Source organism: Anolis sagrei, chromosome 2 (genome assembly GCF_037176765.1).
Source record: "Anolis sagrei isolate rAnoSag1 chromosome 2, rAnoSag1.mat, whole genome shotgun sequence".
Taxonomy (NCBI): domain Eukaryota; kingdom Metazoa; phylum Chordata; class Lepidosauria; order Squamata; family Dactyloidae; genus Anolis; species Anolis sagrei.
In genome coordinates this window covers 90,642,065-90,666,582 of record NC_090022.1, presented here as the reverse complement: position 1 = coordinate 90,666,582, position 24,518 = coordinate 90,642,065, and the positions used below count along the sequence as shown (strand labels likewise).

The 24,518-nt window shown below is 40.3% G+C and overlaps 1 long non-coding RNA gene across 1 annotated transcript in view; it reads left to right on the top strand.

Annotated features, from left to right (window-relative positions):
• LOC132768901 (uncharacterized) overlaps nucleotides 1–24,518 on the top strand; it is a 67,137-nt gene that overhangs the window by 631 nt on the left and 41,988 nt on the right. Inside the window, exon 2 of the long non-coding RNA XR_010909181.1 lies at nucleotides 212–325. This is a non-coding gene — a long non-coding RNA (uncharacterized lncRNA). The remainder of the gene's footprint in view (nucleotides 1–211; nucleotides 326–24,518) is intronic.

The following is a 24,518-nucleotide window of genomic DNA, read 5'->3' as shown; positions in this document are numbered from 1 at the left end:
GTAGTTAAATGATGCCTTTTGTATAAAATGGTAAAATCAAATCTATCCATGGATAATGGAAGTGGAGATGGAGAGCTGATTGTATTCCCCATAAGATAAATCCCCTCAGGGAGATAGGGCAGGTTATAAATAAAGCATTATTATTATTATTATTATTATTATTATTATTATTATTATTTCCCCATAAGATAAGACTTTGCTTTATTTTAAGTGTTTCAGCCCCTTAGATATCATGGAAATGCAGGCTTTAGTTTGAATATTTTGATATGATGATCAAGCCAATTGCTATGGAGAAAATTGCTGCAAGGAATCTGGAAGATTGGAGGTATGTTTACAGAGACATGACTGTTTATTTTTAAATTGACCATAAATATGTTATAACCATTTATGCATGGCACTTTCATGTCTCAGGGGTCTGGCTTTGACACATGATATGGGATTATTTGTTGATTATTTGCTTCTTTCTCCTAAATGTTATCACAGTCAATGAGAGAAACATGTGTAGTTTTATAAAAAAGGAATAATTATTAGATAGAGTTTATGATATTCATCTTACTCCCTGGTATCTGCAGATAGGTCTAAAGAAAGTGCTCTTTCTGAAATCTTGAATCATTAATTAATTTGAACAAGAGTGAGCTAGATGGACCTTGGTATAATACAGCTTGCTATTTTCACATAAAACAAACTTAGTTCAGATAGTCAGTATCATGGTATATTATCAGTTCAAATATATAGTCAGTGTCATACCAGAAAACCTTGCATGGCTGTGGCGTGGCTACTCTGTTATTGAGCCATCGGTTTGTGAACTCTCCCCATATATGTTGCCACAGCACTGCAAATCACATGGGTGGCCAGCTGCATCAATAGCTTGCAACACGAACCAGCAGTGGTGTTTAAAGGAAGCTGCCACACCGCCAACTGCATGAGTAAGCCAAGCTTCAATTAAAAAAATAGACTCAGATATAATTCTCTGATAATTATTCAGTTCAAGAATGTCTATGAGGGCATTGTTCTTGGGAAGAATATTCTTCTTCTTTAATGACCACTAATGAATGACTCTCTTTGTCCTTGAAAGCTTACAGACCTTGTCAATAACATGTACAAACACATTCATATATCTACACAAAGGACTAGCCATATGTTTTGCCAACTCTATTACTATTTCCTCCTATTTCAAAGGGTCTTATATCTTTAAGAGGGCATAGCCAAGGATGGCATGGTCCAAACCAATCCAATGTCATCCCTTTAACTGAACTACTACAAAATTTGCCCCGATCATGTAGCAGCCACCGCCAATAGCTTGCACCAGCTTCCCAATTTCACAGGCAGCTCAGTCTTGGTGGTATGGTCTTGAAAGTGACGAGCACCAGACTCAGCAGGAGACAGCCAACATCTTACATGTTCAAATGTGCTGTGCAATGTGTTCTCGTTAGTCATTGCATTTTGGAGGCTTTAAAATGGTGGCAGCCTGCTATAGAAACTAATTCTCTGGAATAGAGTGGTGGTTTGGGTCCAAAGCAGGATGGAGTTGGTGGCAGTAAGGGCATAGACAGGCATGACTGTGTATTTTCCTCACCAACCCTAATCTACCTCATAGAACAAGATTTCTTTGCACAACTGGCTCTGCAATCAATTTGTCCCATTTTTCCCATCTATTGTCCATATTTCAGTCCATGTAGCTTCCAACCAACATAACGTGTAGCTTTTTTCAGCTCATGGAAATTGTCAATCATGATCTCCATCAGTGATTGCAGTTGGAGATCACTGGGAACAGACATCGTCACCAGTCTACATTGGCCAGTTAATAGTTTAGTAGCAGGGCCAAACCAGAAGAGTGACCCTCATTGTAAATTTATTCTGGCAATATGGATCTTTTCCTTGTGTTGAGATTGCATTTGATATTGCTTCCAAAGTCTGGGTGTTGGCAGGTTAAGGAGTACATGCATACCACACGCACAAATAATATGCTGAACAATGCATCCATATTTTTCCCCATACTGCATGTTATACACCATTCATGTGAGACGTGCTGCTGACATGCTTGGAACATCTTGAATATCCTTAAGGCTTTACTAATGCAAATCTCTGTGTTTGTTTCCTTCCCAAGACGTGCTTCTTTTGTACCATGAAGTTCTTGTATGTGTAGATATGCATGTATGTCTGTGTGCCTCTGTGTGTGTGCACGTTCTTGCCACACAGAGAAACAAGCACTTGCAAGTCAAAGGATGTGGTTGTAAACACGCAAAATGAAAAACATCCGATGGGGATGGCTTGCTGAAACTCACCTAGTTAATAGCTTTTTATTACATCTTTTCATGATTACTTTTTAAAAAAAAAAAAAAGGAAAGGAAAAAGAAATAGAAGGGGAAAATGAAAAGCTTTCGGTTCAGCAACTACTGAAAAGAAAAATTAAGAACAAATCCATGATAAAATTCTGAAATGTTAAACCAGTCTTTGAGTTAGAAGACTTTAGAGTTCAAGATGTATGGAGACTAATTTGCTTATATTTATTTCTTTTATTCATCTGCTTTATTTATTTATTTATTTATTTATTTAATCGTGTCAGGAGCAACCAGACATTTGTATTACATTTTTAGCAAAACAAACAGACAGACAAAACACAAAGTTTGCAAGCTTGGTAGTTCATTAAAGGATTAAATGTCCTTTGACCAGTAGCTGGCCACTTGGAATGCCTCTGGTGTTGCCGCAAAAAGGTCCTCCATTTTGCATGTAGCAGGGCTCAGGTTGCATTGAAGCAGGTGGTCAGTGGTTTGCTCTTCTCCACACTCGCATGTCATGGATTCCACTTTGTAGCTCCATTTCTTAAGATTGGCTCTGCATCTTGTGGTGCCAGAGCGCAGTCTGTTCAGCGCCTTCGAGGTCGCCCAGTTTTCTGTGTGGCGGGGTGGGGGTGGGGGGGAGTCTCTCATTTGGTATCAGCCATTGATTGAGGTTTTGGGTTTGAGCCTGCCACTTTTGGACTCTCGCTTGCTGAGGTGTTCCAGCGAGTGTCTCTGTAGATCTTAGAAAACTATTTCTTGATTTAAGTCGTTGATGTGTTGGCTGATACCCAAACAAGGGATGAGCTGGAGATGTCACTGTCTTGGTCCTTTCACTATTGACTGCTACTTCCCGGTGGATGTCAGGTGGTGCAATACCAGCTAGACAGTGTAGTTTCTCCAGTGGTGTAGGGCGCAAACACCCCGTGATAATGTGGCATGTCTCATTAAGAGCCACATCCACGGTTTTAGTGTGGTGAGATGTGTTCCACACTGGGCATGCATACTCAGCAGCAGAGTAGCATAGCGCAAGGGCAGATGTCTTCACTGTGTCTGGTTGTGATCCCCAGGTTGTGCCAGTCAGCTTTCGTATGATATTGTTTCTAGTACCCACCTTTTGCTTGATATTCAGGCAGTGCTTCTTGTAGGTCAGAGCATGGTTCAGAGTGACTCCCAGGTATTTGGGTGCGCTGCAATGCTCCAGTGGGATTCCTTCCCAGGTAATCCTCAGAGCTCGGGATGTTTGTCTGTTCTTAAGGTGAAAAGCACATGTCTGTGTTTTAGATAGATTAGGGATCAGCTGGTTTTCCCTGTAATAGGCAGTAAGAGCACCTAGAGCTTCGGATAGCTTCTGTTCAACCATCTCAAAGCTCCTTGCTTGAGCAGTAATGGCAAGATCATCAGCATAGATGAAATTCTCTGTCCTTTCTGGCAGTGGCTGATCATTTGTGTAAATGTTGAACATAGGTGGAGCAAGCACGCTCCCCTGAGGCAGGCCATTCTTCTGTTTCCGCCATCTGCTTCTCTGGCCCAGGAACTCAACAAAAAAGCTCCTGTTTTGTAGCAGGTTTCCTATGAGGCGGATGAGATGGTAGTCCTTTGTGATATTATACATTTTTCTCAGGAAGAGGCGGTGGTTTACAGTATCATAAGCCACTGACAGGTCTATGAAGACAGCTCCTGTGATCTGCTGCCTTTCAAAGCCATCTTCTATGTGTTGAGTCAGGTGCAGCACTTGCGATGTGCAGCTTTTGCCTTTCCTGAAGCCAGCTTGCTGTGGAATCAGACATGGGTCTATTTTTTTCCATAATTCTATGCAAAATAAGTCTCTCCAGAACTTTGTAGAGGTGGCACAACAGGGAGATTGGTCTATAACTTTTTGGATCATTATGGTCTTTGCCTGGCTTCAAGATGGTGATGACTCTTGCTTTCCTCCAGATTTTGGGGATCTGACAGGATGCAGTGCAGTTGTTCATCAGTTCCAGCAGCCAGTGCCTTGCTTTTGGGCTAGAGTTCTTGATTTGTTCCATCCGTAGATCATCCAGGCCAGCTGCTTTGCCATTTTTACATTTATTGAGAGCCATGTGCAATTCAGTAGATGTAAAGGGTTCATGAAGGTTGTTGTTTTCAATCTCTGGTTGTCTGGCTATTGGTTTCTTTCCTACTTTGGTGGCAAGGTTGGGTTTCCCATTCTTCTGGTATATTAAGAGTGGAATTGTGTTACTATAAAAATTGTGGCATTTACCATAAGTCATGAAGCCTATCTAGCTGAAGGGATAGTGTAGGGCTGTTCTGCCCCACTTTGTAACCATCTTCATGCCGTTGACTTGTTGGTTGATGTCTCCACCAAATAATTTTGCAGATAGAATCCAAAAAGTAAAAATGTCCAAACTCACTTCTATGGAGGGAAATCTTGTCAAACATTCACAGGTTCTTTCTTTAAAATGCTCATTGTAATGTCAGAGTGGACCAGGTTAGTTGTGGCTTCAGAGTCCATAAAACTTAAGGAAAGATAATAATAATAATAATAATAATAATAATAATACAGATACATCACACAGTCCTAGACACTTGGGAAGTGTCCGACATGTGATCCAACAGCCAGCAAAGTGATCTTGTCTGCTCTGGGCTCATCTTGTCATGTTTCTAATAACAATAATAATAATAATAATAATAATAATATCCCTCCACCATCTCCCAAAGGGTGGCTTACAAAATAGCACATAATAATGCTATAAAACACATAAAATACAAGTAAAATATAATAACATTAGTAGCAACACAATATCAAAGCATAAATAACATATACAAAAAGGAAAACCCGACTCAATTTAGATAAAATACTCAGTAAATACTGGTGGCAATGAGGGAGAGAGCAATAGTAATTAAAATGGACAAAACTAAATTCCAAGTGATATAAAGTGCCAGAGTCAATTTGTTTGGTCAGCTGGTGTCTTAGGCATTATCGAAAGTGTGCTTAAAAGCCATGTTTTCAGCTCCATCTGAAAACATTGCATAGTAGGGGCCTGCCTAATTTCCCTGGGAAGGACATTCCAAAGCCATGGAGCCACCAAGAAGGCTGTCTCCCTTCTGTGAGACTGAGAGGAGAGCCTCCCTGCCACATTTTAGAGCTGGCTCAGGTTCACAGGGGAATGCAACAGCAGCAGTAGTGGGTCAGGCAGTGCTCAAATTCCTTCACTGAAGAATATTAAAAGGTGGGAGTTCAAGTGACCATCTTCAAACATTCGAATAACCCAAGAGGGAACACTTCAAGCTAATGTCACCCTATCACCGCAATGCACCTGCACATCCTGCCATGTCTGCATTCAGCATCAACAAGAACAGGCCCTGCACATCTACTGATATGCACAGGTAGAGTTCTTGCATGCATGGGAAGCGAGTAAGACAGGACTATTCACCCCCTTGCCCTTCATAGAGGGATTGTGTGCAGCACCTCTAATGAATGACAAACTAGAGCTGAGAAAAGTTACTGTTTTAGACTACAGCAGCCAGAACGTACCGCCACCATCATGACTGCATTTTTCTAAGTGCAAGAGATGGTGGGAAAGGTTATCTCATGTAGCCTAATAATACCTCACACTTTGCTTGAACATATTTTTGTGGGGTAGCCTGACTATATCATTTCCTTACAGTATCAAGCTTCTTTTTTTATTGTATTAGCAGGACAGTTCCTCTCCTGGCATTTGGAAAGATTATTCGATATTGCTGTTTTTGAGGAAAGTCATTGAAAACATTATATTGTTTTTAATGACTTTCTATACTTAAGATTTTAATAATTAGAAAAATCGAATTTTAAACCATCCAGTCTACTTGATAAAGGATCTACAATGAAGGCTGCCATTTTTTTCATTTCAGGAGCGACTTGAGAAACTGCAAGTCACTTCTGGTGTGAGAGAATTGGCTGTCTGCAAGGATCTTGCCCAAGGAACGCCTAGATGTTTTGCCATCCTGTGGGAGGCTTCTCTCATGTCCTTGCATGAGAAGCTAACAGATGGGAGCTTACCCTGCTCCCCGGATTCAAACTGCCATCCTTTTGGTCAGCAATCATGCCGGCACAAGGGTTTAACCAATTGTATCACCGGGGTCTCTGCTAATGCTGCCATGATTTACAAGCAGCTTGGACAGATGATTTATGTAGTCTTTGTTTAAATATATTCTGTGAATTAGGGACCACCAACTTTTAAAGACTGTTCTTCTGCCAAACAGTTCTTATTGTTACAAAGAAGCTGAGGCTAGTTTTGGCTAATGTGGAAAGTTTAGAATACTTTTTGGCAAACATTTTAAAAAAAAACAAACCTCATTCAGTGCAATTTTATCCATTCATTTTTGTCTTCCTGGCTAGAACAACCAATTGCTCCATTAATTCCATCATGGTCATATATTTGAAAATAGCCATCAGGCTGGCTAGCAAGTTTCCCATAGACATCGATCCAGCAATATCATTCACACGTTTTTAAACTTTCTTCCATGAACTCTTATTGTGCAAGCATTTTATGAGACTCTTGCTTGTTTCAAAGAGAATGTTTTAATCCCTGCATTTGGACAACTATTTTCATGCTTGATCCTCATGTCCTTCTTCCTCCTCTTTCTTTGTTAGTAGTGATAAAAAGGAGAAGGAATGAGTAGGGAAGAAAGAGAAGAAAAGAAATGCGGCAGCACCTTTAATGTGATGTTTTTAAACTTTACATGAGTTACTTTGCATGCAATACAGAATAATGATAACTGCTCAGATATAAAGCATATGTACACAGTTATGGGAGTGGGATGGAATGTAATAGGAACCAGAAGGATGAAAATCATTGCCCTTGTCCTAAATTGTTGAAGTCCTGTTTAAGGCAAAATGTGCCTTTTAGATCTTTATAATACTCAGTTATTGTCAACTTGGAAAATAATATTGAAAACCTTTCTAGTCACACACTAAGCCAGGCAAAGAAATCTGCCCTTTCACAAAGCCTATCCTTCAACCTCTCAAAACCAACATTCACAATTCAGTCCCCACAAATGTGTAATACATTTTATATCTGAGCATTTATTATCACTCCCTACAGCATCTGAAGAAGGGGGCTTATATCCATTTAAGCTACTACAAAAATATAAACCAGAAAGTCTTTAAGATACTGTTACATTTCCTCTTTTTTCCCTTGCCTCCCCTTTCTTCCCCATTTTTATGCTGCAAGAACCTAACACCGGTACAGGCAGTCCTTGAGTTACAAACATCCAACTTACAAATGATTCATAGTTAAGAACAAGGGCAAGACAACAGGAAGTGAAAGAAATCTTCCCCTAGGAGGGGAAATTCACCCCTGGAAGAGTTATAATGCACAAAACCCGTCTCAGCTGAAGTTTTCTCACCAGTTCTTGTTTCCACAACATGCTAATTCCAATTGTCACAAGGAGGGAAAGTGGGGTGAAATCTTCTGAACAGGGGCAGAGAAAGCAAAACAAACACCCTTCTCTGTACTATCGAAAAATCTATATCTATCTAGAGTTACATTTTGAAAATGTACCTTTTTGGCCTTACATACAAATTCAACTTAAGAACAAATCTACAGAAACTGTCTTGTTTGAAACTTGGCAGCTGCCTGTAATTCTTTGAAAAATACCACTTTGCTAGTGGTGTTTATTATGTGCTACACTTTTTAAATCTCCTCCTTCTAGTTTTACTTGGATACAATGTATGTGTGTGTACATGCACAAATTTATAATTGTTACATTAAAATTTTATTTCTGATAGTTTTCTTTCATTACTTCTATGTCATCTGAGAACTTGGGAAGCCTGATAGTGAAATCAATGAAAACATATACATTCATTGATAAGGAATATTATTCAAATACTATTCACTCAGATTCCAAGACAGAGGCCCTATTTAATACAAAATGTGGGGTCCCATCTCTCCATTTCTCCTCCTTCTTTTTGGATGTTGGCCATAGATTTCTTTGAAGTCCTAGAGCACTGTATTCCTTTTTCCAACCCTGGAAGCATACTTGTGTTCTTCTTTTTATCTAGCTGATATTGACAGATGTTGGCATTGCTCACTTTTGTTTTGAGTATTGTTCTTGTGATGATACTAGATGGCGATTGAGCCAAAGACTGTATCACTTACCCTTTGGCCGCCATTGTTTACTCTGAGAAGAAAAGCACCACACAAATTTGAGAATAGATTAAAAATACCCTTTTTTGTCTCCCTCATTGAGATGGATGACAGACTGAACATTTATTCTCATTAAACATTCTTTTCAGCTTTTCCATTCAGAGTTTGTCCTCAAGATACAGTTTCTTGGCTGCGCTGCCCAATGGTGAAAACTAAACCACTGAACAGACTAGACGCAGCTTAGCAAATGAATAGATGTTTGGTGCAGTGGAACATGTGATCCAAGGCGTTCATTTCCCTGTGGCTTGCTCGGCTGAGTGGCTTATGGGCTGTTTAGTATTCAGCCTTACAGGGTTGCACACAGAGAAGTTAAGTGAGAATGTAAAGCAGACACATCCATCCTATGTCACTGCTAATTGATTATGATCCAAGAAGACAGTACACAATAAACCAATGTCATGATCATGCTAGTTTCCTTTTTAAAAAGCTGTGGGAAGGGAAACTAGAATAAAGGAGAAGAAAGCACTTCATTGATGGTGGGGCACATGCAACCCAAGCAACTATGCCAAGGTCACCGTAGCTGTCTTCTTTTTTGGTTAAAATTGTGTTTGCTAAAGATTTCTTGCCCACTCCTCCAGATCTAACATTTGCTAGGGTTAGATCTGAAATCATCATGCCCCTAAAATGTAAATTATGATTCTTTGTCTGAGGAGTAAATAGAAATAACATTGAGACATGGGACTCTAAAGGAGCCCCCGGTGGTGCAGTGGGTTAAAGCCCTGTGCCGGCAGGACTGAAGACCAACAGGTTGCAGGTTCGAATCCGGGGAGAGGCGGATGAGCTCCCTCTATCAGCTCCAGCTCCTCATGCGGGGACATGAGAGAAGCCTCCTACAAGGATGATAAAAACATCAAATCATCCAGGCTTCCCCTGGGCAACGTCCTTGCAGACGGCCAATTCTCTCACACCAGGAGTGACTTGCAGTCACTCCTGACATGACAAAAAAAATGGGACTCTAAGAACAAAGTCCCATGTCTCAATGTTATTTCTATTTACTCCTCAGACAGAGAATCATAATCATTGTGTTAGCATGGTCAGTGATTTATTTTTCAAGCACACAACAGTGATAAGTCAGCTGACATGTAAGGTGACTTCACAAGAAATACAGTGTTGAGTTCTAGACACCACAATTCAAGAAGGATATTGACAAAGTAAAGTGAAACATGTCCAAAGGAGAACAACCAAATAGTAAAAAATCTGGAAACCATGCCCTTTTGAAGAGCGACTTAGGGAGCTGGGTACATTTAACTTGGAGAAGAGGAGGTGATAAGACAGTTATATCTAAATATCCAACTATAGGATTCTAAGAGGTCATGGCATAGGATCATCTTTAATCAGACATCAGAACCTCTGAGGATTCCTGCCATAGATGCAGGTGAAATGTCAGGAGATAATGCTTCTGGAACATGGCCATACAGCCCAGAAAACTCACAACAACCCATCTTCAATCATCATAAGTAATCATAAAGCTAGAACAGTGGTTCTCAACCTGTGAGTCCCCAAATGTTTTGACCTTCAACTCCCAGAAATCCAAACAGCTGGTAATCTGGCTGGGATTTCTGGTGGTTGTAGGCCAAAACACCTGGGGACCCACAAGTTGAGAACCACTGAGCTAGAAGATACAGCAAGGATCATCCAGTTCATAGAATCATAGAATCACAGAGTTGGAAGAGACCTCATGGGCCATCCACCCAACCCCCTGCCAAGAAGCAGGAAAAGTGCATTCCAAACACCCCCGACAGATGGCCATCCAGCCTCTTTTTAAAAGCTTCCAAAGAAGGAGCCTCCACCACACTCTGGGGCAGAGAGTCCAATGTATAGTCATCTCACAGTGGACAAGGCTGCCAATGGATACTAGTCATAATTATAGTATGACTATATCTAGTTATATCTTACCACTAGTATCAGAACAAACATACAATCTTCTGGTAAACATAAGTACAAAGTATTTTTATACTTGTGTCCTGTTTATTGGTTTATCATCTATTTCTGTCTAAGTTCAGCTTGTTTTATGGACCTGTTGAGGATTCTGTAATACCTAAATACAAGGAATGCTGCATGTCATTCATTCTGTCACTTATACTTTTAAACTAACACATATTTTCATGGAATGCTTTGTTACAAGGGAATTAGTTAGTAACTTAATTGATGCCATCTAAGCCTGCATATAATAATCCAATTAACATAATAGAAATAAGATAATGAAAATCCATGTTTGACATTTACTGCCACTCACTGTTCATAATCCTATATTAGACACTCTCAAAATGTTTCAGTCTTTTCCCCTTCCCATGGGGTCAATTTATTTCTTAATAACTTCAAGAAGTTAACCACACTGAATACTATCTTCCTGCAGGAGCATTGATCACTGCCAAGTGTACATAGTTGGTGCATAATAGTGATGAATTCACTTCTCTCTCTAACAGCATGCGTGTAGCTAAACCAGTCCCCTTGTACTCACAAGAGAAAGGTTATCATCAGTCTTTGAGCAGAGTAATTTCTGGGCATGAAAAAAATATATTAAGTTGTCCTCCCATCTCTGCAAATATTTGTGAGAAACACAGAATTATAATGATTGGGCAAATCTAGTGGGCAAAAATTGCAAAATGTGGACTAGGGAAGTTAAAATTGTTCACATGAGTGACTGAGATAGTGATAGACTCGTTTTCTATTTCAGCTTGCTCAAACTTTGTTTCATGCACAAAATTATTCAAAATATTGTATATACAATTACCTTCAATCTGTATATATGAGGTGTACATGAAACATAAACAAATATGTTTATACTATGTTCCATCTCCAAGATATCTTACTATATATAGAACATGTAAATATTCCAAAGTACAAATATAAACATATTCATGTCAAGTCCCAAGCATTTTGGATACAGGATACTCAACTTCTTTGTGATTCATTTTTGTAACTCACCATAAGTCATATCAAATTTGTTAGATTCATACGTACGATACAATATCTGACGTGTGGGCATAATCCATGCCAAAAAAATTAATAGGAACTTTAGCCTAATATTTTTCATAAGTTGTGTAAGCATTGTAACTCTCTGTGACCCAGTTTTAATTCACAGAGCAACCAAGCACTGTTGGGAAAGGCAAACATGTTGCCATGCCTTGCAGCCAATCAGGGCTTGGGGGGAGGGGGGGAGGAGAGATGAGGTGGAGGCGGAGCCACAACCATTGCTCATTTTCTCCAGCACTTCACTGCATCCTCCACTCACGCTTGGGAAGGGAAAGAGAGAGGAGCTCTGTGCTGGATTAACTTTCCTGGCAGGCTGTAAAGACGTGCCAATGTCACCTAAATGGAACCACCAAAATTATGTAAGGACGCTGTTAATCCCACTAAATGTGAGGAAGTATTAATTCTCCTAATGCCACCATTAACTGTAAGGAAGTTCCGAGACTGCTAGATTAAACTGCCACCATTATATATAGAGACGCTGGTATTAAAGTCTCTGTTTATCCCTATTTGCGCTGTGAGGTAACTTTGGTAGAGTAGAATGCACCAAACGTAAAATCAATGGAGGAGGCAGGTTTAAAATACAAAGAGAACAAGTTTATTGTTAACAAAGCGTAATTGTTGCAATATTGAGATGTTGAACTTGGCACAAGCTTGATGGTTACAATATGGCTTGGTTGAGATACATTCAGGCATCTGATGTTACAATCTTATAAACTCCTTCTTCAGTGAGGTGCTTTATTATTTCAGTGTTCCCTGTTGTGAATATTCACACTGTTTGTCCTATACCGGATCAAACCACTGATCTCCAGTCTTTCACTACTGGCGATCCTAAAACCCCCTCTGTTAGATTCTTTTTAACTCAAGCAATCTAACGAGGTTTCACCTTCAGCTCCCTTGCTGAAGAAATATTCACAAATACTAAGAACTAACTGAATTTACACTGCTTCACAACACAGAGCCCTAACTGACTCTGCTCCTCTTCTCAGGGTCTCTTCCTCCTGACTAAACTACTTTCTCAGAGTCCTATCTGACTCTGCTACTTTCCCAGAGTCCTATCTGACTCTGCTCCTCCTCTCAGGGTCTCATCCTCCTGACTGAGCTACTCTCTCAGAGTCCTTATCTGACTCTGCTACCTCTCAGGGTCTCTTCCTCCTGACTGAAACTTAACTGTCACTTTCAAACCTTTTTCTCTCTAAGCTCCGCCCACCTCCTCTTCTGCCTTGTCACCATGGCAACCTATCTCTCACAGCTAGGCCATGGCAACCCATGTAAAACATAAATACAGTTTAAACACAGTATAATAAACACTTTATAATAAACACATCTCTACACAGGCATATAGGGTAAAGAGTTGCACTGGAGAAGAGAGAGAAGGCGACTCCATCAGCTGCTGCTTATAGCTTACTGTAGCTGTGGCTGACTCTTTGCGATGAGGAAAGAGAAGGAGAGAGAAACTTTGCACACTGTTGAGACACCGAGGCACTGGCTTATTCTTTTTTGGAGTGGGTGGGCCCCTTTTACCTTACAACCGTTATATATTTTTTGCTGCATTTTAGAGAATCTTTGAGGGTAACTGCCTGGCCCACATTGCTCTCTGTGTGCTGTGTACATTTTTTTCACCTAGCCACAACTTGCCTTGATGGCATTTTCTAGCACTAAGCTGATCTTTGTGTGCATAATCCAGCAAAAAAGCACACAACCTGTTGTTTAACTCTGGCACAAGTTGTTTTGGCTGCATTTTCTAGTGTTAGTGTGATCTCTGAGTGCATAATAAAGCAAAAAAGCACACAACCACTTCTTTAACTATGGCACAAGTTGCCTTAGATGACTTTTCTAGAGCTAGTGTGATATCTGTGTGCATGATCCAGTAAAAAAGAACACAAATACTTGTTTAACTCTGGCACAAGTTACCTTAGCTACTTTTTCTAGCACTAGTGTGATCTCTGTGTGCTGCCCCCAAGTCTTAGGAGGAGAGGATCAAATTTAGGAAGTTAAATAATTAAACTAGGGAAAATAAACAAAGGCTTTTGTTTGGGCAGACAGAAGGAGGCCCTGCCAGAGGAGGTGGTGGAGGAGGAGGGTGCAAGGGCAGGAACTGGAACAGGCCAAGCACCAACGCTGCTGCTCAAAGGCTTACAAGGCCACTGTCATTTAGCTTTCTGGGAGTTCTAGTTTTACAGGGTCTGTCCTGAAGTGGTTCTGGAATGTCAGGAATCACATGACATTATATAGTAGCATTGTGCTGCCTCAGGTCATAGGCGGAGAATAGTAGTAATGGTTATAGTTCTGCTAGTGGACCTGGAGATTCCTAGGAAATACCTCTCTAGGAATCTCTTTTGGCATAGCTCTGTGGACCATATTTGTTATTCTTAGAATAATAAATGTATTTATTTTCCCACTTTTACAAGGGTTATGTGGGATAGTTTTGGGTTTCTTTTAAAAGACATTTTATTTCTAGAAACATTAAAAAATTACTAAACTTCTGTAGATGACCCAAACATTCTGACACTTGGCAGGTGAGCTTGTAGTGGAAAATGTGTCCTGTCTTCCAAGTGTGGACTCCACCTCACTCCATTCCAGCCGGCCATAACAGCTAAAAAATAGTTTTTCTTGACAATTTTTTTAAAAAATCTCCAAAATCAGGAGATGTGCTAATATTTCTGAATGATGCCCCGGTTATGTTGTGTAATTGTACAGAAATTCCAGGACAACATAGCTCTTGTAGCTTGTTATTTAATTTTTTTTTGAAATAACCAAATAAACTCCCAAAAAATCAATAGATGGCTGAAATATTCTGAAACTGGGGGGGGGGGGGGGGGGAGGTAGGTAACAGTGTTAAACAACTTCTACCATTGTAGCAAGTTTCACCCCAATAGCTCTAAAAATGAGAGAATCAGGAGCCCCAGGAGTAAACCTCCCCCGTGCACAATTACTTTAATGAAATATTAACAAAATTTTGTTACTATCATTATGATAACATTTTTTTTACTAACAATACTTTATTAACACTGTAGAAATGAAACACTGGAACCCCCTAATTTTGTAATGACTTTTGAAACATTTTTAATTGATTGCACAGCCATAGTTATCATACTTATCATACTTATTGAGTTGTTGGGGACTTCAGTGGATACACCTTCATTTCTCAACCTAAAACATAGTGTACATTTTCCCAGAAGGAACAACGCCTTGTGGGAACCAAGGGTATAGGAAATGCATAAAATGACAACTGAAATTTGCTCTTCTGCAAATATAATACATCCCAATACATTGGGTATGATAAGACAGCAAATAAACTTAATAGATATATTCTTTTGTAGTTATAGCTATGGCAGCACTGAAAATGTTCCACTTATGTGCTGTAAATCTAACCCTTTGTATCTTTCATAAATATGCCTCATACTACACTTCATAGTATATATTCACAAATGTGTTTTTAAAAGGCGTATTTTGTTGAGAGCTTGTCTAAATGTTTACGTTCGTCTGGTAACCATGGAAATTTAGCATAGAACCAAATCATAAACCGGTTTGCTTCAATTACTATAACTTAGAGTAAGGCAGTACAGGCACAACGATCTTCATCTCGTGCAAAGTAAGCAAAAGTGTCCATGACAAAATAAAGGCTATTATTATTATTATTATTATTATTATTATCTTTATTTGTACCCCGCTAGCATCTCCCGAAGGACTCGATGCGGCTTACACAGGCCGAAGCCTGAAAACACAATACAATAGGAAAACATAACACAACAATAGCAAAGGAAATCAAATAATAAGCAAAATAAGCTGTATTCCTCATCTTAAACTTTTGACTATAAACACAGTCATACACACACACACACACACACCAACATTGCCTCTCACATTCAAGTAAGCAGTAAACTATTGTGGACTGTATGTCAAATTATCTAGTTTCAAAAAAAATGCTTGCCAAGGAAACCAATGATCAGCAACTTGTCTTGGTGCATTAAACTACTTGGCCTATTCTTTAGATTGGGCTGATACAACTATCAACACATTCAAGTTTAAAGCAAACTGCTAGATGACAGATTGTGTGTTTTCTGAACAGAGATATTTTTTCCACCTCCTTTACAGACATGGTCTAAACATTGTTTAAATCCCATTCTTATGGTTTACATTGATTCCTTCAAAAAAGAACATTCTGCAGCTAATGAATACGTTTGGAAATAGCTGAAAACAAAGATGCTTTTATGCTCTTTCCAAAAACATGACAAAATCAATAATCACAGTTTACAAAAACAACAAAAGATTGATATGGCTCTAATATTTGGAATATCCAGCTTACTATATTTTTTTGAAAGATTTGTCTCATCAATCTGATAATCAGACATTTTGTCTGTCTAAGCAATAGCTGAAAACTTGAAATGAGTTGCTGCTTGGTTCATCTTGTGGACAGGAATTAATAAAGCATTCTTTATTGGTATCGTATCATTCTTTTTGAAATTGACATTATGGAAGTCTCACATCTATCCAATTGTTCCTCAAAAGATTTCTGATTCATTTGCCTGCATCAACAATGGTAACAATGGCATAATACAGTTGCCAATTTAATAATACCAGCATTGATAACATTTAGCAGTGAGATACTTTGACTTTGTCTGTGCCAACATTTTTAGTCACGCTGATTCACAAAATATATGAACATGGAAATTTGAAGCATGGTTTAATTTTTCCCCTCATTGTACTTCTCATTGTAGATTTTCCAGTGAATTTCTATTGTAATCCTTCTAGGACATTGTTAACAATGCAAAAGAGGAACAATTACTAGGGTTGGATAGGTTTGTTCAGGAGAGTCTGAAAGTTAAAAAAAAAACAACTTATGAATTTTTACTTCCAAAGCAGTTTTGAACAATACAGGAAAGTGGGGGGATCCGAATTTGAACCACTTACCTTTTATTTTTCGGAAATATTATATAATGTTCGGATGTCTCCCAAGGTTATTTTAATTTTCACAACCATTAAGCAACTTTGGTAAAGCCTAAACTTTTAATATCTCATGCTTTCTGCCACGCCGATGCAAGGAGAGATGAGGTGGGCATGGCTAATCACAGCCATCTTTAACTACAGTTTGTGAAGGCTAGGCCCCTAATGGTAGAGATTGCAAAAGGCTCTGCTGCTAAACTACATTTCCCACACTGCCTTGCTGCTCATTAGCCAAAATGTCTGAAGAACCCAAAATAGCTGTCCGTAGCAGTCTTCATCTAAATATAAAATAAACTGATTGAATCTACAAAGGTGTCTAAAGAAGGCAGCAAAGCAATGGAAAACTTTTGCATAGCCAAGAGAACATAAACTACTTAAAAAACAATCATTTCACTTTGGCCTGATTGCCATGAACAAGGCACTGGGGCAGACAACCACAGCCAGCCAGCCTTTTACAGTCAGTAAGTAATGATAAAATAAAATTATTGATTGCATCTGCAAAAAGGAATAAATGGATGGATGTGTCTTGAGGGTCCCCTCCAACTCAGTAGAGGAAGCAAATGGAGATCAGGAGAGTTTGGATGGTGCCTTTCTGCCCAGAAGAAGAGGGTTAGTCTAGATGTCTCTTGATGGGATCTGTACTATGACTTCTGCTCTCCACCAATTTAACATGGTTTGTGCCATGCAAACAAAGTATTTGGAGTAGAACAACTACTTTCAAAGTAAAGATTACATAATGAAACAGGAAATAACACTTTCAAACCAGAAACAGATTTTCTTTATTATTAAAAATGTTTTTTTTAAAAAAAAAATGAAATTTCACCAAAAATCTATGGTGAAGTCAAAGGTTATGAAATTTGGTGAACTAAAAGTGGTCCATGTGTTCTACCACTGTAGCATGTTTCATCAGGATTGGTCTAAAAATGAGGGAGGTAGAATCCCTGAAGTTTCCCCACTGCCAGTGCTGTTTTTTTTCCTAGTGTGCATGCGTGTCCGCAATAACAAAGTGATTTGGAAGTTTTGGAAATTTCAGAAGTTTCATTTTTTTAAAAAAAAAAAAGTCAGAAGTGACTTTAGAATCGAACCACCAGTGCCACCTACTTCTGAAATGAGTTTTGAACATTTTTTTGATCAACCAAGCCTAACACTTACAAGTGACAGAAACACTGAATTGATTTCTGCATTTTTAAATGCTGCCTTGTTTCAATACTGAAACAATTTTCTTTCTGAAAATAAAAAAGCCTGGGATGTAAATAATGAAAAGCATTTGCTATTCTTTGCAGTTGGGTTTTAGCTTTTGCAATTATTATGGTATCCAATGGGATTTTGGGGGATAAATAATGTCCAATCGGGATTTTTTTAAAAAAAAAAACGATCCCAAGAATCCTGAGCATGCTCTTCTATATACATTTAGAAATTTGGAAAACTTTAATATAAATTAAGAAATGGGTGTAGGGTTCTAGTGATATTTTTAACTTGTATGTTTTAACATATTTTAAAAACAAGGGGAGGTATCATTTTTATAATAATCAAGTAGGTTAAAATTGTACCACCCTTTTGTAATGAAAAACCACAATGTGTTACAATTGGTGCATTGGGATGGAATCAATACAACCACATTTCACAAACACTGAATGGCTCAAGTTCTCTTGTCAGAGATCTTAAAGCCTCTGCATGGTGCACCATACACAGAGATGCATAACTTCCTTTTGGGGATCCCAGCGATAAATGGATTCAACTTTTCCATCCATGTCCATCATCTCACCCTCCCTATTCTTGTTGATCAAAGAGGCATTCTTCTCTTCAATGATTCTTGTACTGTGGACATCTCAAACTTTGTTCTAACATTTTTTCAGACAGACAGCCCTGGAGGTGATTTAATTATTATCATCTAGTAGGGATATCATAATTTCACTTGAATATATTTTAGGACTGTATATTGCCATATGGCATATTTGCATGTTGCAATCAATGGGCAAAACAACATTTTCTTCCTTCTTATCAAGGAAAAAGTCAAGTGAACTGATTTTAAAATATTAAATAAATGGAGGTTAGCAAAGTTTGCAGTGATAAAAATCTTATCAGGAGTGGGATCTGCTAATCTGCTAGCAGCTTCATGTACTAATTCCGCACATGCAAACATGATCCGACACTCTCTTCTTAAATGTCATTTCATTAAGCATGGTAATGTAATCACGCTGAACTGAAAGCAACTGTTAGCAAGTCTCACCAAGTGTGTGAGCAAGAGAAACAACAGCAAATTTAAATCCTTAAGTAAATTGAAAGATGCTAAGCCTGCTGGTAACAAATAGGGCACATTTGATCATTAGAGGGCTACACAACTTGTTTCTGAGCTACAAAAAAGTCCTTCTCTATTTTTCAGCATTTTTCACTACAAAGGAAAAAGAAGCAGATTAGCATCTAGAAACTTAATCAAGAAATAATGCATCTAAGAGAAATGCATTGTGATCTAATTTTAGACTCCATGTCTTATTTTCAACAAACCAGAAGTGGTCATATCATGTCAGATTCTCCTTCGGGTTAGTTTGGAGTCCTTTTCCCCATTAGGGAGGTTGTGGGAATGAGCAGAGCCAAACTAATACAATTTCAAATAGTTTGCAACATTTTAAATATTTTCTAGGCAAAAATGCCCAGTTTTCAAGGGAAAAACTGTATGATCTGAGGGACTTCAAGTGGGCTTGAAAAGGCATCAAGAATTGGGGGGTTGGCGGGGGTGGTCTACTGTCTCCTCATTGCTGATTTGAAGGTACATGCACTCCTCTTTCCATTCCATTTTCATGTCAGGAAAATGGTATTGTGATGCTTGCCACTAATATATAATTAATGTTTTAGTAACCAAGGTCTAAATGTCATGTGAATGTGAATAGCAGCCACTGAGAAACCTGGGAATCCTCGGAATTTTAACTTGTTTTCTTCCTGACATGGCATGGCAGATTTTTTTTAAATGGGATAGCTACTTGGTACCCATGGAGACTTTTCTTGGGAATATAAACAGATGTTTCAGAAAGGCGTTTCATTAAAATTGTGAGAGAAGTAAAGTATCATACTCTCTCACTCTGTACTTCATGAACCCAGGTTTCCCCCTCCATGCAAAATAAGCATCCTAGGATGTTTAGAGCCAGCTTCAGGAATGGAGCCCCATGGCAGCCATTAGACGATGTCACCTGTGGCTCCAGCCACAATCAAAGTAAAAGTGTTGCCAGATGCTTTCCCTGGCAACATGGGAGGCTTCCCATGTTGTGCTGGCTCCAATGGAGCCACACAAGAGCTACACTTTCCTCATGCAATGTGGAAAGCATTGTATGTGGGGTGGCAGATTCACTCCATTGCTCCATGTCCTAGTCTTCACAATAGCAGAAAATATGCTTGCCCCCTTCTTAATATGCCTTCCATTCAAATATTTTAAATATTTTACCTCTCAGCTTTCTTTTTCCAAGTTAAACATTCCTCCCAGAGCTTGGCTTCATTGTGGTTGCATTTCTTTGGACACCTTCCAGCTTGCCAATATTAATCTTGAATTGTGGTTCCCAGAACTAGACACAGTATTTCAGAAGAAGTTTGACCAAAGTAGAATAGAATGGGGCTATGATTTGGCACCATTTGAGCAATGGTACATCTCTGGTATGGTATCCCAAAGGGGATTTAAAGTGTCTCCAAAGGGGACTCAAACCAGGTTCTAAGGACTTGAAGCTGGGAAGGAGCCTGCCCTTAGGGCTGACATGAAGTTTGCACCTCTTTTTTTGAGTTCAGGGGCTTGGGGGGGGGGTAGAGTTCCCTAAGACTGATTTCCAAACTATGACTCTCTAGGGTGAACAATTCCAAAAGACTGGATTGCCCTTGGGATCTGCTGTATTCAAAAGGGGATGCAGCCACTCGACCCCAACTAAGCCCCCAACGTGGTTGCTCTCCATCTCTAGCAAGTTTCCCAGGCTTTAATCTTAATTATTAACATAGGTCAAGTAAACATAGGTCATCCAACTTCATGTGTCTGGACTTGTTATTTCCGGGTTGGTCATCAATTATAATGGAAGTTTATGGGCTTGCATGTACAAAAACAAGAAAGTAAGGTTGCTTACCTGTAACCATGTTTCTTCTAGTGGTTAACTGTGAAATTCACACCTGTGGTATTTCCCTGCGTCCACGCAGCTGACTCGGAACTTTCTTGAAAGCTTTTCCTAATTAGGGACTCCAGCCCCACCCATCTACTCCTAATAAAGCCAGGCAGCGGGGCTTGGAGCCTTAGTTCCGTACCGCGAAAGACAGTCGGAGATAAAGGGCATGACAGAATGTGGGGAGGATGGGCAGGTTGTGTGAATTTCACAGTTAACCACTAGAAGAAACATGGTTACAGGTAAGCAACCTTACTTTCTTCTGCGTGGTACTGTGAAATCCACACCTGTGGTAGACTAGCGAGCAGTCCCACGGATGGTGGGTGTCATGCTAGTGCAGAAAAAAGTACTGCTCTCCCAAAAGCCGCCCCCTTCTTGGCAGCTAAGTCCAATTTATAATGGGAGAGTATGCGGTGTTGACCATATGGCCACCTGACAGATATCATCCAGAGGCACACCGTGCAAAAAAGCCGTGGAGGCTGCCAATGCTCTAATGGAATGAGCATGGATCTGAACAGGTAAGTCCAGTCCTGCCATTTCATAAGCTAGCCAGATAGCTGCAACTATCTAGGCCGCCGACCTCTGGGTAGAAACAGGAAGGCCCACAGTATCCCTACGGTACTTAACAAAAAGTTGTAGTGACTTCCATAATGGAGCTGTGCGGTGGACATAAAAAGCAAGAGCCCTCCGCACATCAAGAAGGTGCAAAGACCGCTCCAGGGGAGTAGAAGGATTTGGAAATAAGGTTGGAAGGACAATGTCCTGAGACATATGAAACTATGATGCTGCCTTAGGTAAGAAGGAAATGTCTGTGCCCAGCATGACCTTATGAAATTTCAGTTAAGGACTATCAACTCAAGAACCATAAGCTCGCTAGCGCGATGAGCAAAAGTAATAGGCACTAAAAATGCTGTTTTCCATGATAGATGGATCATGTCAGAAGTGGCCATTGGCTCAAATGGTGGTTTTGTAAGGGCGGAAAGAACAACCTCCAACCTCCAAGAGGGGGGCACAGGCCTACTTGGGGCCAGAAATTTCTAAAGCCTTGCAGAAATCTCTTTACAAGAGGATTGGATAAAGGAGAGGGAAGAGAATGCTCGCTTCTAAACGAATCTATATTTGCCAGATTGACCTTCAAGAATGATCATGAGAGTCCTGAATCTGACAGAGAAATCAAAAAATCCAGGAGGAGGGAAGTGAAAGCAGACAGAGGCTGAACCCCTTGCTTTTGTGAAAAAATGCAAAAATGACACCACTTACAAATGTAAGAATGTTTAGTGGCAGGTCTCAGGGCAAGGTCCAAAATGCCCTTTACTGGTTGAGAGAGGGCTGAGGCTGGATCTGCCACGCCATCAACCGGAACTGAGTGACCTGGGAGTATGGGACTGGGCTGCTGCCCATAGTCAGCAAATCTGGTCTGAGTGGCAACTGAATGTAACAGCTGCCTGCAAGTTGGAGCAGAGTGACAAACCATGGCTGGCGGAGCCACCATGGTGTGATGAGAATGCAATCTACCTGCTCTGCTTGAAGACGAGACCACTCTGAGCAGCAGTGGCACTAGTGGAAAGATGTACAGGAGGCCGAATGTCCAATCCAGGAGGAAGGCATCTCCCAAACAGCCTGTCTGGTGCTGGTAAGACGTGCTCCAAAGAACTGGCACTTCATGTTGGCGGGAGAGGCAAACAAGTCCACAAGGGGAGTTTGCCATCTGACAAAGAGTTTCCATGCCTGGGAATGATGAAGGGACCATTAGTGGTCAGTATAAACTGACTGAGGGAGCCAGCAAGAGAGTTCTTGATGAATGGCACTGATGGTTATGGTTTTGGCTACATACCAGTCCCAGATTCTGATGATGAGGGAAAGCAAAGTGCGATAGTGCATCCCGCCCTATTTGTTGATATAGAATATCACAATCGTGGTGGTGGTGGTAAGCTGGACAATACTGTCCATGAGCAAATGACAGAAAAGGTGCAGTGCCATTTCTACTGCGAGTAACTCCAAATAGTTGATGTGCCCTGTGCCCTCTATGGCCGCCCAAGGACCATGGATGGTATGACTCTTGAGGTGAGCTCACCACACTGAGAGGGAAGTGTCTGCTGCTAACATTGCCCGCACAAGAGATTGGAGCGATGAGTCCACTAGTTGAGAGACCTGTGGGTGGCTAAAGGGACAATGAGACATTCATTGGGCTCATCCTGCATGGGATGAAGTGCCCGAAGAAACCAATTTTGGAGAGGCCGAAGGTGCAAACAGGAGAAAGGAGTAGCAGCTGTGGTGAATGCCATGTGTCCCAAAAGGCACTGGACATCCCTGGCATGGATGTATGGCTTCTGCCAGACTAAAAAAACTAATGAATGCAGATTCAGAAACCTGTCTTCTAGCAAGTAGGCCCTTGCATGCCAGGAGTCCAATACAGCCCCAATGAATTGGGTTGTTTGGAAAGGCTGAAGAAGAGATTTTACCTTGTTGATAAAAAGACCAAGCTTCTGCTATAAAGACAGAGTAAACTGAATGTTCCTCTGTAGATACTCACAGGAATGTGCACCAACAACCAACCATCAATATGGGGTAACCAAAGATGCAACCAAAGATGAGCCTGCACCACAGCCATCTCCTTAGTAACACCTGTGGAGCTGTGGAGATACCATAATGAAGAACTTGAAATGAAAAGGCCTGACTGCTAGTAAAAAGTGACAAAAATCTACCTTCTTGTGGTCTAATCACCACATGAAAATAGGCATCCTTCAAATCAATGCTACTGAACCATGTCTTGCTGGATAACAGAGGGAGGATGGTTGGTAATGACAACATCTGAAATTTGCAATATGCAATATATGCATAAAGTCCTTTAAGGTCCAAAACTGGCCAAAGCCCACTGCCTTTCTTGGAAACCAAAAAGTATTTGGGAAAAAGGGAAAAGAAGGAAACATAGAAAGATGTAAAGAAGCTACTGCTCCTTTTTGAAACAAAGTAATTACCTTCTGCTATAACACAGGAGGAGGAGTGGCCCGTAGAGTCCCTACTGGGGACAGTTTGAGAAATTCAATTGCATAAACATGCTCTGTAATCTCCAACACCCATGAGTGAGAAGTGATCTAATGCCATGCATCTAAAAATGATGAGGTGGAGCTCCAAAAACTGGAGCTGAAGGGTTGGAGGCTATTAAAGAAGAGAAAATGCATGCTAAAAACACTGTTGGCCCTGATCTTGTTCTTGCCCTTTAGTTTGTTGTCACCCCTGGTGGAAAAATTAAGTCTCCCAGCTACAGAGGCCCTAGAGTTCTGGCCCTGCTGAGGACTGAAGGAAACAGGTCATGAAGGTTGATGATAATTAAGCTGAGGGGCTGGCCACCACAATCTAGGCTGGAAAAAGATTGTGGTAAAAAGCCAAACTTAGAAGCAGCCTGTCAAATCTTGTGCAAACTTTGAAGTGAGGGTCTGTATCAGGATGAAACAGACTATGTTCTGCCATGGGCAGTTATTCTGCCATTGCTCTGCCTTCTTTGGAGATTGTAGAGGATCTCAGCCAAGCATGCTGGTGGATGGCGGCTGCTGCAGCAGCAAACACCTTTAGTATTGTATTGGTGCTGTGCTTAGCCATAGCTTTCTGATGAGAAGCTAAGGTGAGAGCTTACTGACAGAAAGCCCTTGAGATCTGTTGATGTTGTAGGGGAAGGAGATCCAAATAAGGTGCTGAGCTATGCCACAAGAGCACCTGATAGGCTGCCATACAAGCATGTTAATGAATCATGCAAGTGAGTAGGCTAGCAGTGGGGTGGATCTTCTTATCACAGTGGACTGACTTGAGGTGCCTTAACTTTCTTGGATTAAACAACTTTGACCACAATAAAGTTCAGTTTAGTAGTCTTAACTAACCACTCTGCTGAAGAGGTGCCTATGCAGTAAAGTGCATTTACAAACTTAGAAATTCCAGACACAGATACAGGAGTTGCCTTTTGTTTTTCTCCAAGCTTAAGCAAGTATGGAAGTGCTGGGAGAACCGTACTTGGAGCTTGT